The sequence below is a fragment of the Pan troglodytes genome, chromosome Y (assembly GCF_028858775.2).
Source record: "Pan troglodytes isolate AG18354 chromosome Y, NHGRI_mPanTro3-v2.0_pri, whole genome shotgun sequence".
Taxonomy (NCBI): Eukaryota; Metazoa; Chordata; class Mammalia; order Primates; family Hominidae; genus Pan; species Pan troglodytes.
The window spans coordinates 33307705-33326368 of record NC_072422.2 but is presented as its reverse complement, the minus strand read 5'-3'; the positions used below and the strand labels follow the sequence as shown (position 1 = coordinate 33326368).

General features: G+C 40.8%; 1 protein-coding gene and 1 pseudogene across 4 annotated transcripts in view; one reads left to right on the top strand and one right to left on the bottom strand.

Annotated features, from left to right (window-relative positions):
• Window positions 1-315: 315 nt before the first annotated feature.
• LOC112209191 (nucleosome assembly protein 1-like 1) lies at window positions 316-2142 on the bottom strand (annotated as a pseudogene).
• Window positions 2143-5901: 3759 nt separating this feature from the next.
• ZFY (zinc finger protein Y-linked) overlaps window positions 5902-18664 on the top strand; it is a 50366-nt gene continuing 37603 nt past the window's right edge. Inside the window, exon 1 of one of the 4 annotated variants that reach the window (XM_009445717.5) lies at window positions 5902-6377. The gene's annotated coding sequence lies outside the window, so the exon portion shown is untranslated. Of the gene's footprint in view, window positions 6701-18664 lie in introns of all 4 variants that reach the window. The other 3 variants (XM_054677199.2, XM_009445712.5, XM_016944666.4) reach the window with 3 other exon arrangements.

Sequence of the window (18664 nt, the reverse complement as noted above, 5' to 3'; positions counted from 1 at the left end):
GTTGTTGTTGTTGTTTTGAGACAGGATCTTACTCTGTCAGACAAGGCTGAGTGCAGTGGCATAATCATGGCTCACTGCAGCCTTAACCTCTTAGGCTCAGGTGATTGACCTTCCTCAGCCTCCCAAGTAGCTGAGACTTCAGGTGTGCACCACTATACCTGGCTAATTTTTGTATTTTTTGGTAGAGATGGGATTTTACCAGGGTGATCTTTGGTCAGGGTGGTCTCTAACTCCTGGCCTCAAGTGATATGCCTGTTTCAGCCTCCTAAAGTGTTGGATTACAGGTGTGAGCCACCATACCCAGCCTGGATAATTTTTCTCATCTCTTTTTGTTTCCTCTTTATCATCCATTTCTTCACTTTCTTCATCATAATCATCATCATCTTCAACAGTTGCTCCAGTAAAGTGTAACACTGATTTTGGGATTATACACCATTTTCACAGTCTGCAGCAAATACAGCTTCGGCAGCATCATCCAGAACTGCATTCTCAGAACTTCAGGCAGGCAGAAAAAAATTAAAGTCATCAGAAACTGTTTTATTCCCATTAGAAACTGTCCCACATTCCTTGTGTTTCTGCTTCTTAAAGGTTTTTATTCCTTTTTTCCCAGTCCATCTGGCACCCTGTAGAACCCATAATTTCTGGCCTATCAAAAGAAAAATGATGAGAGTCTTCTGATTTTGGCTTCATACTATATGTCTTTGTCAACACTTCATTTGTGAAATATTCAGGGTTCAAAGTGAAATTCTAAGACAAAACTCATAGGTTGGCCAGCATCTGAGAACTTCACCTTAACATCTTTGAAGTGCTTCAGAATAGGTTCATCATGTTCCTGAACTATATTATTGAGCAAGTCCAAAATTTAGGAATTCCTTTGGGGTCTTTGTTTTCTTCATCCATTTTTTCATGATCAACCTTGGCCTTTCTTTCAGCTTTGAATTTCAGCTGAAATTTTGTCTTCTTTATCTCCTTTCAATTCACATTTTTCTTCCATAGTTCATAAATTGCATTAATAACATCAAATCACGTATCAAATAGAGGCTGAGAGGGAATAGCATACTTCCTTTCAGGATCATAAACTTCCTCATGGAATTTGGCCTCTGTCTGTGCACATTTAAGTTGCAGGTTTTTGAGAGCATTGACTCATATTTAACTACCTTAGGCAATCATTCAATATATCTTGTTGATCTTTCTACCAAACCATCAAGTCTTTCTCTAAAGCCTGTAAGAATCTGAGGATTTTCCATCATCTGAACAAATCTGCTTGATTTTTTTCTCTTCACCAGTTTCTTTTCTTTTCTTTCTTTTTTTGAAATGGAATCTCACTCTGTTGCCCAGGCTGGAATGCAGTGGCGCAATCTCAGCTCACTGCAACCTCCGCCTCCCAGGTTCAAGCAATTCTCTGCCTCAGCCCCTCAACTAGCTGGGACTACAGGCATGCACCACCACACCTCATTTTTATATTTTTAGTAGAGACAGGGTTTCACCATGTTGGCCAGGCTGGTCTTGAACTCATGATCCACCTGCCTTGGCCTCCCAAAGAGTTGGGATTACAGGCGTGAGCCACCATGCCTGCTCTTTTTCTACTTCTTCAATGCCAGTCAATTTTTTTTTTTTTTTGGCCAGGTCTCATTCTGCTGCCCAAGCTGCAATGCAGTGGCATCATCTTGGCAATTCTGCCTCAGCCTCCCAAAAGGCTGGGATTACAGGCACACATCATTGACCCAGCTAATTTTTGTATTTTTAGTAGAAGTTGGGGTTTCACCATGTTGGCCAGGCTGGTCTTGAACTTCTGACCTCAGGTGCTCAACCCACCTTGGCCTCCGAAAGTGCTGGGATTATAGGCATAAGCCACCATGCGCAACTAATTTTAGTATTTTTAGTAGAGATGTAGTTTAGCCATGTTGGCCAGGCTGATCTCAAACTCTAGACCTTAGGTGATCCACCGTCTCGGCTTCTCAAAGTGCTGGGATTACAGGTGTGAGCAAACACACCCAGCCCCAAATCTTGTCCAAGATCAGACTCTTCTTTGTTGTCAATGTCTGCCATGTAAGAACTCTCAATATCTGAAATGCAATCCTTCATTTCTGTTATAGTTCTTTCGGTGGATGAAAATGGCATATTTGTGCATTCTCTGGACATGCTATAACAAGGACACTCCTTGTAACTATTGTTACATATTAACTCAAAAATTCTTTCTCAAAGTGTGGTCTGAGGGTCCTCAGACCCTTACAGGGGAATTTCGAAACTATTTCCAGGCTGGGCGCAGTGGCTCATGCCTGTAATCCCCACACTTTGGGAGGCTGAGGCGGGTGGATCACGAGGTCAGGAAATCAAGACTATCCTGGCTAACACGGTGAAACCCCATCTCTACTAAAAATACACACACAAAAAATTAGCAGGGCGTGGTGGCAGGCACCTGTAGTTCCAGCTACTTGGGAGGCTGAGGCAGGAGAATGGCATGAACCTGGGAGGTGGAGCTTGCAGTGAGCCAAGATCGCGCCAGGGCACTCCAGCCTGGGTGACAGAGTGAGACCCCGTCTAAAAACAAAAGCTAAAAAAAAGCAAAAACAATAACAACAAAAAACTATTTCCATATAACCATAAATACTGCCTCTTGCATTCTTATTTTTCCACAGGTGTACAGTGGAGTTTTCTGGAGGCTACATGACATGTGATAAGAAAACAGACTGAAAAAGGGACTATATCTATAAAGAGAAAATTGCTATCACTGTTTTTGGTTGGGAAAAACATTTGTATGAGATAAACGTGTTATTCTTTTCATAATCAGACATTCTTCTCACAAGTGTTGGTTCTCTACCATTCCTCAAAGGTGATAATTTTTTGAAATATGTTATTGTGGATTCATGATTTTGGATATATCCAATGGGTTTAAGTGCATTGCAATAAAATGGTATTTTGATACTCATCATTAGCCAGTACAAGCCTCTTCAAACTGGATCACAACGTTTTTTGACACACCCTAGCAATGATGTATTTTGCATGTGAGAAATAAGATGCATTTTGAGTGACCAGAGGGTAGAGTATTTTGGGCTGAAATGTGTCCTTCCCCAGATTATAACTCCAAGTACCTCCAACTGTGCCTGCATTTGCAGAGAGGTAATTAAGGTAAAATGAGGTCATACGGGTGAACTCTAATCCAATATGACTAGTGTCCTTACAAGAGAGTCAGACATAGACACAGAGTGAAGATCAGGTGAAGATAGTGATAAGGCTGCCATCACTAAAAGCCAAGTAGAAAGGCCTTGGAATAAATCAAACCTGTCAATACTTTGATCTTGGACTTGGGGCTCTGAAATTGTGAGAAAATGAATTTTCTTTTGGTTAAACCACTCAGTGTGGTATTTTCTTACAGCCTCCATAGCAGCCTAATACACTTAGTTCTATAAAACTTTTTGAGATGTTTTAGATACGATGTCTTTAAATTTTGGTTCCATAAAGCTTTTTGAGACATTTTAGATAACATGCTTTTACATTTTGGTGTATGAATTAATTCTATACTATTGAAGTGTCTCTGTTTTCTCAAAAACTAGTATAATCTTTTTTTTTTGTAAATTCCTTCTTAGTGATGGGAAGTAAAATTTTTTTTTTTCTGCTTCATCTTCTTTTGGAAAAAGATACAAAGACCTTGTACTGTGTCTTGCTTATGCAATTGTGGCTACTTTACGCAATTGTAGCTACTTTATTAAAACCTCGATCTTTGTGAGCTGGTTAGTTACTTTCAAAGCTGAGACACATTAGCAACTGTGAACAACAGGTACATTTTATCAGTAATAAAAGTTTATTTGCTTTGCAGCCAGTTATTTTGTATTCACAATATACTTTTGAAATATTACCTCATCATTGTCCCTATATAAATTTTCCCTCTGTTGTGTTTCTTTGAGAAGGTAAAAAGATGTAAATATAGTTGACTTCATCTGTAGTCATTTATAATTTTTCTTGGACTGTAATAAAGACTTTTCTTATATGACAACTAAAATTAGACCATCCTTTCCTTGTCTCTTACCAAAAGTTAACATTATGAATGAAAAGTAATGTCAAAAGCTGTTTAGTTTATCTGAACTACCTCTGATCTTTTAGATTAAGAAACATCTTTTTTTCCTTTATATTCCTTAGCTGTTCTTTCTGAAGTGCTTTATATATTGGTAATTTTTTATAATAATACTAGGATTTTTGATAAGCATGTAAGTATTATCAATAATGTTTACTTTGTTTTTTGTGTTCTGACCATGTTGCTTACAGTTGACATGAGACCCCATTCTTGACATACCATAACATTAAATGAAGGCCTTTGGAAAATATTTGATTTACAGCTGTAATCCCAGTGCTTTGGGAGGCCATGGCTGTTACACTGAACTGGAGAGTTCAAGGCTGAGTGAGCTACGAAGACGCCACTGCACTCCAGCCTGCGTGGCAGAGCCAGGTACCATCTCTAAAAACTTGAACGTTATCAGTATTTTGAAATTATGTTAATTACGTATGAAATTAGGCTAGTGTTTTTACTGAAAAACATAATGTAAAAATACTTTTCTTTCCTCAAAATACATTGTCTTAACTTGATGAAAATTTCTCAAACAAGAGTTATTTTATTTATTTAAATACAGGATCTTGCTCTGTCATAAAGGCTGGAGTGTGGTATCACAATCATAGCCCAAACAAATGGGCTTAAGCCTCCCCATAGCTGGGACTACAGGCGTGTTCCACCACACCCAGCACTTTTCAATTTTTTTGTACAGATGGATCGCCCTGTTTTCCAGGCTTGTCTCCAACTATCAGTTGAGCACAAGCTGATTTTATCTCAGCCTTCCAAAGTGTTTTGGAATTACAGGGGTGAGCCGCCTCTCATTTATCATTTTTGAAACAAAAGGTAACGACTTGAGAAAACAAGGTCAAACCAATGGTTTGAAAAGAGAATTGCTATCCAGCACTTAACTCATTATATCAACTATGTACCACTGGTTTTCCTTTCGTAAAGCATTTTATGATTTTTAGGTTTCTCAGTTAAGGACAAGATGATTTCTGATTTTTAAAAATAGGTATGCTAGAAAACTGAAATACCTGGCCTCTACATTTAGAGATTACCGGCTCTGGCCCACAGGCTGCAGTGCAGTGGCTTGATCACAGCCGTCCGCCTGTATCTGCTGGCCTCAAGCGATACTCCAGCCTTGGCCTCCCAAAGCGCTCAGAGGTGAGCGACCGCGATAGGCATGTTTAACTTTTTAGTAGCAACTTTTAAACACAGTCCGGGTACCTAGTTTAATGGGAAATTAGAGTGCATTAAAACGTAAAGTAATGAAAACGCACAATACACGTTTTTGGAGTTCATCAGTACTATCTGTTTAATCAAATGCATTTTCCTCTGTCTCTAAAGCCTTTTTAAACTTTAAGAGGATAAATAATTTTATAAGAAGACAATCCCAAAACCAATTGTTAGTTTACATTTATTAAAGGATGTGCATAATTCATTGTTCATGAGACAATTACACAAAACTGACATTTCAAGGATGCCAAAAGATGAAACACTGCCATAAAGAACATATACTAGACATTACAAATCTTGGTCAAAATACCTACGTTAACGCAAAAAAAAAAAAAAAAAAAAATCAACTGGCTCAGTAATTGATCTAGGAAAATCCTCCCCTCCTCTTGCCTGTACACTGTGGCAAGTCCATTTACTTTTTTTTTTTTTAAAGCCAACAAAGGAGACAGTGGGGAATGCTATATCTCTGTATCTGCTTTCCTCCTCAACCCTAGGAATAAAGTAAACACGTTTACTGCGGGCGGGGGTCTAAGGGCCTGCAACAATGAGATCTGTCGCCTTGGCTAGGACTGGCGCCGAGAGGCGATAGGTCTCGGGAGAGCCTGGCGCAGGGTGTGGGAGATTAGGAATCCGAGGTCCACCGGAGATGGCAGGGGGTGGCCTGGCCCGGTGCGGGGCCGCTTGCCTGCACGCAACCAACTAAGGCGGTGGTGCGCGAGTAGTGATGACGGCGGGCGCGCTTAAAAAAGGAACGTTGTGACGGAAACTCCAGCTGCCGGAGACCCCACCGCAGTGAGGTCACTGGACTCCCCGGACTCGGGGCGTGACCAGCGCCGACCCGGGGCGCCGAGAGGCCCACCGGGCGGAGGGGGCCCAACTACCATCCCGCATTTTCCTGGGTCTCTTTCCCGGGCGGTGACGTGACGTGCTGACGGCGGGCCCGTGCCGGGGAGCTGGGCCGCTTTTTGTCAGCTCCGAACTCGGCCCCTCCTCCCTCCCTCCGCCCGCCCTACCAGCCGGAGCCCGGCCCAGTGCTCCAGAGAAAGGCCGGCCTGCAGCACCCGCCGCTGTCGCCGACCGCCCGCACATCCGTCGGGTGAGTCCCGCGTGCCCCCGCGGCCGCGGGGCCTAGTGCGCGCGCAGTAACCTGCTTGTGGCCTGGTCGGCGTCCCGTAGGGCGCCCTCCCGCGTTAGGCCGGCCGGCGTGGCGCTCGGCGCCGAACAGGCCCCGAGGAGGCCGCAGTTAGGCCTAGTGATTATCCAGTTGCCCTGAGCGGCTGCGGAGGTGCGCTCCGTAAGCGGGCAGGGTGGGAAAAGTTCGCCCGCTTGTCCGGAAGGCAGTTGATGGACCTGGGGTCGACACCATTGCGGACGCAGGGCACGGCACGGGGGCGAGAAGGCGAAGGCTGCAGGCGTGAGGTGAAGGCTGGAGGCCTGCTGGGCCTATTTTCGCTATGTAAATGTCCGCGAAGGGGAGGAGGGACGGGGGGGCAAGATGGCGGCTGCTAGGCGCCTGCTGCTGGGGAGTATTGAGAGTGTTGTCGGGAGGCGGAGCCGCCATCTTGAAGGCGGTATCTGGAAAAAAAATTCCGTTATGATCCTTGAGCCGGGGATGGGGAAAAGGACGACGGCGGCGGCGGCGGCGGCGGCAGCGCAGCCTCCGGCGCGACGGCGTGTCTGCGCAACGGGGCGTGCTCGTTCCCTTGGCGGCCCTTGCCTTTGTCGCCATATGCGCGCGTGCGTTCCAGACGCGTGCGGCAGCGCCACCTTTCGGCCTTCCCCTCACAGCCCATCCTTGGCTGGGTGCAGTGTCGGCTACGCTTTAGGTGACATGCCGCAGGCGTCCGTTCAGGCGCCGGGGTCATTTCGCCCCTCAGCGCTCCCGGCTCTGTGCCCTTCCGAGAGTCTACAGCCACCCGTTTCGGCAGGTGGCAGTTCGGACATCTAGGCTCACGAGAGCACATAAATTCCCCTAATAAAATTTTATTTTCCCCTAATAAAAGTCATTATGTGGCTGTTCCGGGACCTTCGATGCGCTTATCTTTCAATCATCATTGCTTCATCGAGGATCTGCAAAATAGAAGTGGAATTTATTATGAAAAAGTTATTAGGCACTCGTCCAATAGACAGTACAGTACAAATTATACAGCACAAGGGCAGAGGAATAAAATTTCCCCAAGGCGACTTTTCCCATTTATGTGGAAACACTTTTTTGATGAGCTGTATTTAAACGAGCTTTTTAGTCCGTGTACTTTTTTTGAGTAAGAGATGGAAAATAGGCAGAAGAGGTATTTTTCTTTTTGAAAGACAATTCATGCATTACTTGTAGGTTCATATACCCATGATGACATTGAGATTTTATTTGAAATTTCTTATACAGTTTCATCTTCAAAATACTTTTGTTAGCATTTTGTACAACTTTGCTGGCAAATTGGAGCACAGTAGTGTGAGCGTTGGACAGTGCTAGGTGCTAAGAAAGATTTAAAAGGCTCTTAATGCAGAACGTGACTGCAAAAAGTTTGCTGCGGGCATTTTACAGGAAGGAGAGGTTTCAGTTTGCAAAATTGGGAATCCTGAAGTAGATGGGGTTTAGCTAGGGTGAGGAATGGGAGTAGGAGAGGTCATTACAAGAATGAAATGTCTGTAGAAAATGCAAATATTTACGGTTTTGCTGGAGTGGATAATATAGATAGGAAAGGGATTCAAATTTAGGGTGTAAAAAGTAGATTTTGAAATACATTGGTGGCACACCTCAGTTTATGCTGAGCTCTGGCTGCAGCTGTTACAAAAGTTTAAAGGTTGAGAAGCATTGAGAGCTAGTAGTAAATTGATAAGTGTTTTCGTTACTGGATAGATGATCAAGAATGTAGCTGTTTTTTGGCCAGGTGCGGTGACTCACGCCTGTAATCCCACCACTTTGGGAGGCCGAAGTGCGCGGATCACCCGAGGTCAGGAGTTCAAATCCAGCTCGAGACCAGCTGGAGACCAACGTGGCGAAACCCCGTCTCTACTAAAAATACAAAAAAACTAGCAAGGCATGACGGCGCGCGCCTGTAATCCCAGGTACTTGGAAGGCGGAGGTTGCAGTGAGTCGATATCGCACCACTGCACTCCAGCCTGGGGAACAAGAGTGAGAGTCTGTCTCAAAAAAAAAAAAAAAGAATGTGGCTATTTTTTGAATTAGTCTCTACTAGACTGCTGCTTCATTTTTGCATCGAAAGTTTACCAAATAATCTTTTGCTCCTATTTAAAATTGTAAGCAAAATTGTATTTACTGTGGTTGAAAATTACAAAAATACAGGAAATCAGTTTGAGAGGTATGTTTAGAAAAGCAGTTTTCAGAAATGCAGTAGCCTTCAGGTGGCTTTATGAAACTTTGCCCTTCTTCTTGGTGAAGGTAAGCAAGCTTTAAAATTCGCTGTTCACTTTATATGTGAGGGTCCTAGATGCAGTAGTTGCAGAGAACATGTAGAGCAGCACTTGCTTCCTAGACTTTTACTAAATAAAACGCAGGTTTTGAGTCTTCCCAGACTGCAGCAGATCACAACGTTGATGATTCAAAGAAGTCTGAAGGGAACTAGAGATTGCTGTTTTACAAAAGTGTCTGGCAGTATATTGCAGGAGGTAGTCAAAGCAACATTTTTTTTTTTTTTTTTTGAGGCAGAGTCTCGCTCTGTCTCCCAGGCTGGAGTGCAGTGGCGCGATCTCGGCTCACTGCAAGCTCCGCCTCCCGGGTTCACGCCTTTCTCCTGCCTCAGCCTTCCAAGTAGCTGGGACTACAGGCGCCCGCCACCACGCCGGGCTAATTTTTTTTTTTTTTTTAGTAGAAACGGGATTTCACGGTGTTAGCCAGGATGGTCTCCATCTCCTGACCTCGTGACGTACCCGCCTCGGCCTACCAAAGTGCTGGGATTACAGGCGTGAGCCACCGCGCCCGGCCGTCAAAACAAATTTTTAATGCAATCTAGTTGTCGACTTGCTAAGGGTCAGCATAAACTGTAGAGGTAGTTGCCTTATATCTTGACAGCTGAAGAGCTGTAAAGAAGATAGAACTGTATCTTGTACAGTACAGCAGCTGTAGATGTTCCAGTACATCAGCAGTGGATGTGCAAAAAGAACATAGGCAAGTGTATAGTTTTAAAGGATTTATAAGGAAATTGTTAAGTATAAAATATTTTTTTGCCTGATAGGATAGACCTTGATGATCTGCTAGCCAATTTCTTTTTTTTGAGACGGAGTCTTGTTCTGTCACCCGACTGGTGTGCGTTGTTGCTGTCAGCTCACTGCCACCTCCGCCTCCTGGGTTCAAGCGATTCTCCTGCCTCAGCCTTCCAAGTAGCTGGGACTACAGGTGTGTGCCACCATACCCAGGTAATTTTTGTAGTTTTCGTAGAAATGGGGTTTCACCATGTTGGTCAGGCTGGTCTCGACCTCCTGACCTCAGATGATCCACCCGCCTTGGCCTCCTAAAGTGCTGGGATTACAGGCGTGAACCACCGTGCCCGACCTCTGGTAGCCAATTATCTTGGATGAATGAGTTGTTAGTTTTTAATTTATGTGTATTTTTCAAATAGATGCCCCTTAACTTTCTCTTAAAAAGCATACAGTGCTTATATATATATATATATAAATAACTCTTTACATTCGTATTGTCACTAATTGATATCCTTTGAATTGTTGCATTTATGCATTCTGGCAATTGCAAACCTTTTTAGATTCTTAAATTCTTCAACCCCTGCATATTACTTCGTTACTTAATTGAGAAAGATAGATGACTATATGATACATATGTTTGATCTCATTCATTTCATGCTTTTTCTTTATTTCTTCCTACGCTTTCTTTTGCCGATGGAAGAAGTGCTGCTTTCAACGTCCATTTTCTCTGCTTACCCTTTTCCCTGCTCTCTGCCTGCCCCTTTCTATAAATATTCATAGGTATGCTCGTTTTACAAAAACCTTATCTGTCTTCTCTTTAGTTTCACTAGTACTTCTATTTCTATTCTTCCCGCTTCTAAATCTGGTATTTCTCAATGCGTGAAACGGTTCCACAGCAGGTAATTGGTGTGTCACATGAAAGTGTACTGCATTTCAGAAACTCTCTGTGCTTTCTTTGTCTGCTCTGGTCGTTTTCCTAACCTAAATGTGGAATTTAACTTGAGATTAATTACTTGTTTTCTCCAAACATCTTCCCTGCATCACTGTCTCTTATTCTCACTCATCAAATTTGTCATCTAGCGTTTACAGTTACCTACTGAACATCTCCATCCTGACCTCTTATTAACAGTCCATATTCAATATTGCTGAAACCAAATTTATCTGGCACATAGTAGGTGCCCAGTAATGTGCAGTGAACCTCTTTTACTCTAGAGTCCCTAAAATAATTCCTGATTTTGCTTTCTTTCTTTTCCAAACACTACTGTTTTACCAGGCTTTCTTTCATCCGGGTCACTTAGAGCAGTGTAGATATCTTTAATTAACATTTAATCTGTTGTATTCTAAATGTAGGTTTATACTTTTTGTTTTCATCCGTAACTTTTGAAGCCCTTAATTATAGTAGATAGTTTTTTATCTTGATTTGCTCCCCTAACAGAATGATTTGGCAGGTAAACATTATTCCAAAAAAAATTATTTGAATAATTTAATGCAGAGATTTATATGGAGTTGAATGGCCCTCCAATTGAAATTAAGGAGCCAAATAGTGTTCTTGAATTGTGTAAGTGTTAAGGCATACAGTGTTCATTTTTTGAAGGCAGCAGATGAAAACAGGATTCTCAGGAACATGTTTCCACCATTGCTTTCACAATCTACCTTGACTGAGAGCCCATTCTTTTTCTTACTAAATTGTTTTAAACGTAGTATTTTCATAAATACGGCTCTCTTATTTAGCTATAAAATGAAATAAAGGAGAGTTACTAGATTATAACCAAATCCTGCTTTATTGAAAGAGGAATTTGAATCTAGGCGAGGCACAAAGGAATCTACGTCAATGGCTTTAAAAAATTAACATAGTTAATATATTAAACATGTAAATTATAAAATCTTCTGTCCTTAGTAAGCAAGTACAAATCTGTTGTAACAGATTGTAACCTGTTGTAACAGATTGTAACAAATGTTACAGTCTTTCATACTTGTTTCATGTCTTTTTCTATTTAAAGAAATGGAATTCTGCAGGTCATTTTTAAGAGTTGCCTTCAGTGCTTCCCAATCCTGCTTCTTTTTCCCCAGACTGGTTTCCTTGTATATGTTTTAACTTTAGAAAGGTATCTTATAGTATGTGTCATTTTGTGTATTTTTTATCACTCAACAGTGAGTTTTTGAGTTTCTTTCATGTTACCTGTGGATCTGATATTTTAGTTAGCAAAAGTTGGTCTAGGAACCCATGGGGATCTTTGACACCTTTTCAGATGTCTGTGAGAGGAAAACAATTTTAAAAAAATTACCGAGAAGTTATTTACCTTTTTTACTCTTATTATCCCATGAATGTAGTGTATGGTAGAGTTTTCAGGAGTTTCAGATGTTTCAGAAAGTTGAATGCAGAAGCAGAGGAATCCACCTGTTTTATTTAAGCCAGGTATTAAAAAGATTAACATAAAAAATTTGTATTGTGGAAAGTGCTTTTAATACAGTGTTATTTATCTTAATATTAATGGTTTATTAGTTGTAAGTGAATAAACATAAACTTTTCATAAAATTACTAGGTATTAACTTTTAAAATGGCATATATTGATAATAAAACCTGCTTAAACAAAAGCTCTTTGAGGACTCTCAAATTTTTTAATTGTAAAGGAGTCCTAAGGTGAAAACGTTTGGGAAATCATTAATCTGAATTTATTTATATTCTATTATAGTTTATAAATGTACTGTGGCCTGTTTATTCATTACTAGGAACCAATTAGATTTCCAGTCTTTTGCAATTTTGAAACAATGTGGCTGTGAACATCTTTGTACATGATTAACTTCTCTTGGGTTTAAGTGGAATTGGTAATCTGAAGTGTATGTGCATTGTCAACTTTACTGGAATTACCAAATTCTTTCCACATTGGTTGTATCTAGTTGATACTAAGTTTTCTATTAGACTGTTTCTCCATATCATTACCAAATTTTTTTTTTTTTTTTTTTTTTTTTTTGAGACAAGAGTCTCATTCTGTTGCCCAGACTGGAGTACAGTGGTGCAGTCTTGGCTCACTGCAGCCTTTGCCTCCTGGGTTCAAGCAGAACAATAGCTGGGACTACAGGCATGTGCCACCACACCTGGCTTATTTATTTATTTATTTAGTAAAGGCAGAGTTTTGTCATGCTGGCCAGGCTGGTCTTGAACTCTTGACTTCGGGTGAGCTGTCCATCTTGGCCTCACAAAGTGCTGGCATTTCAGGCGTGAGCCACCATACCTGGCCCCAAAGATTTGACAGTTTAATTTCTTTCAGGGTTTTGGAGATGGAATAAAACCCAGTTGTTTTAATTTTGCATTTATCATATTTTTAGTGAGGTTAAGCTTCCCCGCTTGCCCACCCTCCGCCAATATAAACTGTGTGTGTGTGTGTGTGTGTGTGTGTGTGTGTGTGTCTGTATATCTCTGTTTCCTGTGCTGGAGTATGGTGGAGTGGTCACAATTCATTGCAGCCTTGACCTCTTGGGTTCAAGCAAACCCTTTGCCTCAGCCTCCTGAATAGCTGGGCCCAGGTGTGCACCCCACCACACTGGTAAATTTTTTGTTTGTTATTTTTCATAGACACAGGGTCTTGCCGTGTTGTCCAGCCTGGTCTTGAACTCCTGGGCTGAAGCAGTCTTCCTGCCTTGGCTTCTCAATGTTGGAACTACACGTGTGAGCCATCATGCCTGGCCTGGGGCTTCTTTTAACGTTCTTTTGGGTATATTTTGTTGAGTAGGATGCAGTTTGAGGTAATCCTTTTAGTGTTTTCATATACAGGTTGGAATTTTTGTGTCTGCAATACATTTTCCTATTAAAAAGGGCATAAAGATGCTGTCTTCTATTTGTTTTTAAAACTGATTTAAAGTTTTGTGTTTTACAAAAATATATAGGGCATGAATCCTTCTGGATATCTTTTGTATTTTTTACAGGATTGCAATTTATCTATTTTCATATGGCTTTATTTCATTTAGCTTTTCTCTCCATTGATATGTAATGCAATTTATGTGGTATATCAGATTCCTTTATGTATTTATGCATTTTTAGTTTCTCTGTTTTGTTTTCAGTGTTTTATTTGCTTCTCTGTTTGCTGTCTTTTAAAACTGACTTTGTAATCAAATGTTAATATGTATATTTTCTTTAGAATTGTTTTAGCTTTCTTTTCTTTTTTTAAAATTGAGATGGAGTCTTGCTCTGTCACTAGGCTGTAGTGTAGTGGCACTATCTAAACTCACTTCAGTCTCCACTTTGCAGGCTCAAGTGATCCTCCCATGTCAGCCTCCTGATTGTTTTAGTTGTCTTTCTTCTACTCATTTTAGGGTTTTTCAGTTTTCATAGGCAGGACACAGTGGCTCATGCTTGTAATCCCAGCAGTTTGGGAGGCTGAGGTTGGCAGGTCACCTGAGGTCTGGAGTTTGAGACCAGCCTGGCCAACATAGTAAAACACAATCTCTACTAAAAATACAAAAATTAACCAGATGTGGTCGCAGGTGCCTGTAATCTCAGCTATGGGAGAGGCTGAGGCAGAATTGCTTGAACCTAGTATGCAGAGAGGTTGCAGTGAGCTGAGATCGTGTCACTGCACTCCAGTCTGGGCGACAGGGAGACTCCATCTCAAAAAAAAAAAAAAAATTCATGGTAAAACTTTTAGGTTTTATATATGTATCACATTTATAGAATATATACATACACAGAGACACACACGGTTTTGGTGAATTTAGTACATAATCATAAATACTTTTTGTGTGCTAGCACTTTTTTTTTTTTTTTTTGAGATGGAATCTCACTCTGTCACCCAGGCTGGAGTGCCATGGCCCGATTTCAGGTCATTGCAACCTCCCGGGTTCAAACGATTCTTCTGCCCCAGCCTCCAAAGTAGCTGGGATTACAGGCACCTGCCATCATGCCTGGCTAATTTTTGTATTTTTATAGAGATGGGGTTTTACCACGTTGGCTAGGCTGGTCTTGAACTCTTGACCTCAGGTGATCCGCCTGCCTTGGTCTCCCAAAGTGCTGGGATTACGGGTGTGAGGCACCGCACCCGGCCTCTAGCACTGTTCTTGAGGTTTATTAATATATTAGCCCATTTAATCTATGTATCACTCCCTAAAGTAAAATATTTTATACCTTTTTTTTTTTTTTAATATGAGAGGGGGTCTTGCTGTTACCAAGCTGGAGTGTACTGATGCATAATTATGGCTCACTTCACTCTTGGACTTCTGGGCTCAAGCGATCCTCTTACTTCAGCCTACCAAGTGGTTGGAACTACAGGCACAAACCACCGTGCACACCCAGCTAGTTTTTTATTTTTTATGGAAATGAGGACTCACTGTGTTGCCCAGGCAGGCTTTGAACTCCTGGGTTCCAGTGATCCTCCCATCTCTGCCTTCCAAAGTGCTAGGATTACAAGTGTGAGTGATCCACCTTCCCTAGCTTTATACTGCATTTCTGATAAGAAAGTCTATAGGCCATGATATTATATATACATGTAATTAAGTGCTGGAGTAGGTTTTGAATTTGACCATCTAGGTCCACTGTCCATACATACACAATATGTGTGTGTGTGGAAATTTATGGGGTACAAGTACATACACAGATTGCATGGCATATACATAGGTGCATTTGTTACATACATAGAAATGTATACATAGAGATGGTAGAGTAGCTGTCTTCTAAGTAACATACATTATACCCATTAAGTAATCTCTCATTATCCAACTCCCTTCCACCCCTTTAGCCTTCTGAGTCTCTAGTGTCAAGTCCATGTGTACACATTAGTTAGCTCCCACTTATGAGATAACATGGCATTTGTCTTTCTGTACCTGGTGTATTTCACTTAAGATAATAGCCTTCAGTTCCACCCATGTTGCTGCAAAAGACATGATTTCATTCTTATTTTAATAGCTGAATAGTATTCTGTTGAGTATATATACCACTGTTTTTTTTTCTTTTGAAACAGAGTCCCACTGTGTTGCACAGACTGGAGTCCTGTGGCATGATCATAACTCACTACAGCCTTGAATTCCTGGGCTCAAGTGATCCTTCCACCTCAGCCTTCTGTGTAGCTTAGAGTATAGGTGCACACTACCATGTCCAGATAATTTTTATGTATTTTTGTAGAGATGGGGTCTCACTATGTTGCTCAGACTGGTCTTGAATTCCTGAACTTAAGTGATCCTCCCACCTCAGCCTCCTTTGTAGCAGGGAGTATAGGACACTCACCGTGACTGGCTAATTTTTTTTTTTCTTTTTTGAGACAGGGTCTCACTCTCACCCAGGCTGGAATGCAGTGTTGCTCATTGCAACCTCCACCTCTCAGGTTCAAGCGATTCTCGTGCCTCAGCCTCCCAGGTGTAGTCCCAGCACCTGTAGCTGGGACTACAGGTGCATCTCACCATGCCTAGTTAATTTTTGTATTTTTGGTAGAGACGAGTTTTCACCATGTTGGCAAGGCTGGTCTTGAACTCTTGGCCTCAAATGACCAGGCTATGTCAGCCTCCCAAAGTGCTGGGATTACAGGTATAAGCCACCGTGCCTGAGCCTAATTTTTGTATTTTTTGTAGAGATAGGGGTGTCACTATGTTGCTCAGGCTGGTCTTGAAATCCTGAGCTCAAGCGAGCCTCCCACCTTGGCCTCCAAAATTTTTGGGATTAGTGGTGTGAGCCAAAGTGTCTGGCTAATTTTTCTTTCTTTTTTTTTGGTTATTTTTATTTTTTAAATATGGAACTTCACAAATTTGCAATTTGCATTTTTTTTTGTTTTTTTTTTTTGAGACAGGGCCTCTCTCCTGTTATCTAGGCTGTAGTGCCAGGGCTATTTTTTTTTTTTTAATTTTTTTTTGAGACAGGGTCTCACTTCTGTTACCCAGGCTGGAGTGCAGTGCCTGATCATGGCTCAATGCAGCCTTGACTCCCCGGGCTCACATGATCCTTCCACCTCAGCCTCCCCAGTAGCTGGGGCTACAGGTGCACACCACCATTCCTGTGTAAATTTTTCTTTTTTTGTTTACTTTTTGGTAGAGGCAGTTTTTCACTATGTTACCCAAGCTGGCCTTGAACTCTTGGGTCCAGGTGATCCTCCTGTCTCAGCCTCCAAAAGTCTTGGGATTACAGACATGAGCCATGGCCCCAGCTGTGCCACATTTTCTTTCTCCATTCATTTATTGATGGACACATAGGTTGTTTCCATATCTTTGCAACAGTGAATAGCTCTATGATAAATATAGTTCTTTGAGAAATCTCTTTACAGTTTTCCACTGGGGTTGTACTAACATACTATACCTACAATATATTATATTGCTTTTTATAGAGATCTTGGAAAATTTTGGATAACTATACCAAGATGTTGTGTGACTTTTGTTGCCATTATGAATAACAATTTCAAAAAGTTATACTTACCAGTTGTTGTAATTTGTAATAGAAATCCTATTGACTTTCAGCAGCCTTGCTGAAAATTCCGTGATCATATTTCATAGCTTCTGAGATGTATAAATCTTCATATTTTAGCACTTCTAAAATCTGAATGTATTTTACCATGGATAGGGTTGTATAATCAGTTTTCCAATTTATAAGTTGTTCATTTTGTTATCACTTCAAATGAATTGCATCCATTTTTGGCACTAATCAGGTTGCTGATACATGCCAAACAGTGTAACTGTAAATAAAATAAATTTCCTTTGGATAAATTGAAACAATTTTTATTTATTTATTTAAAGAAGCAGTCTCGCTCTGTTGCCCAGGCTGGAGTACAGTGGCATGATCTCAGCTCACTGCAATGTCCGCTTCCTGGATTCAAGCAATTCTCCTGCCTCAGCTTCCTGAGTGGTTGAGATTACAGGCGTGTACCACCATGCTTGGCTAATTATATATATTTTATATATTTTTAGTAGAGATGGCGTTTCACCAGGCTGGTTTTGAACTCCTGACCTCGTGATCTGCCTGCCTCAGCCTCTCAAAGGCTCAGCCGGGATTACAGGCATGAGCCACTGTGCCTGGCTGAAGGAAATGGCCAGAGGCAGGTTTGATTGGCCCTTGGTTCAGTCAGAGGTTAATTGGTCATAGGTTGAGTACAAATACGTTGTAATGTGTTTATTATATATTTTCTAATTTTGGAGAGCAGTTCCTTACCATAAATTAGCGTGGTTCAGTTGAGGGGAAAAGATGAAACAGACTTGTCAAATGGTAAAGCACTAGCATCAGAACTTGGAAAGTAGATGTCTTTGACTTGAAAGAATATTCTAGAGATGATAATTTAGTATGCTTCATCATTGGCACTGTTATTATCAAGGTGACTCTATTGTTAGAAAGATAAGGACATTGAACAGCAGTGAATAGAAAAGTGAGTAAAAGTAGTACTCTGAATTCAAATAAATTTTATCAATACCCTGAATCAATTTCCTTTGGATGTTATTTTTCTTTCTATGTATGCATAAGAGTGGTGTATGATTTTTAGAAACGGTGTGAATAAATCTAAAAGAACTCCAGTATATCAATTTACTTGGCAATGTTTTTTCTTAGTGGTATATAAAGGCTCATGCTACAATTGTGAGCATGTAGACATAGTGAGATTTAGCAGTAACAACGATGTTTTTTTGCATTTTTTGTACAGTTATATTATCTGTGAAGAGTGATGTTAGATTTCTTTTCCGGTGGTCTAGATTTTTTAAAAGAAGTGCTTCCAGTGTTTTATCCTTAAATACTGATGTTAAAAGGTTTTCTTGGGAAGATATTCTTTAAGCTTCCTTCCATTCACAATTTTAGAGTTTTTTTTTAATATAAAGGAGGAGTTGAATTTTTAAGATAACTTTGGTTGCATCTGTTGATTTTCTCCTTTAATTTATTAATGTGCTTAATTGCGTTAACAGAGTTTCTAACTTAAAACGTTCTTTGAATCACCTGGATGTTTAATATTTACATTGCCTTATTGTAGTCCTATCTGCACAGTCTCATAGATGCTAATAAAATAGAAACAAAATTACAGTCCTGTAATTTTTTTTTTCACAGTTTGATAAGGTTATGTTAAATTCACGTAATGAGGGTTTCTCTCTTTCTGGACACAGGTTGCCTATTAAAAAGGGATTCATTGTTTCTTTGAACTTAGAATTTCTTTGTATATTTACTTGTACTTGGAGTCTTTTTATGATTTTTTTTTTTTTTTTTTTTTTGAGACAGAGTCTTCGTTCTGTTGCCCAGGTTGCAGTCAGTGGTGCAATCTTGGCTCACTGCAACCTTTGCCT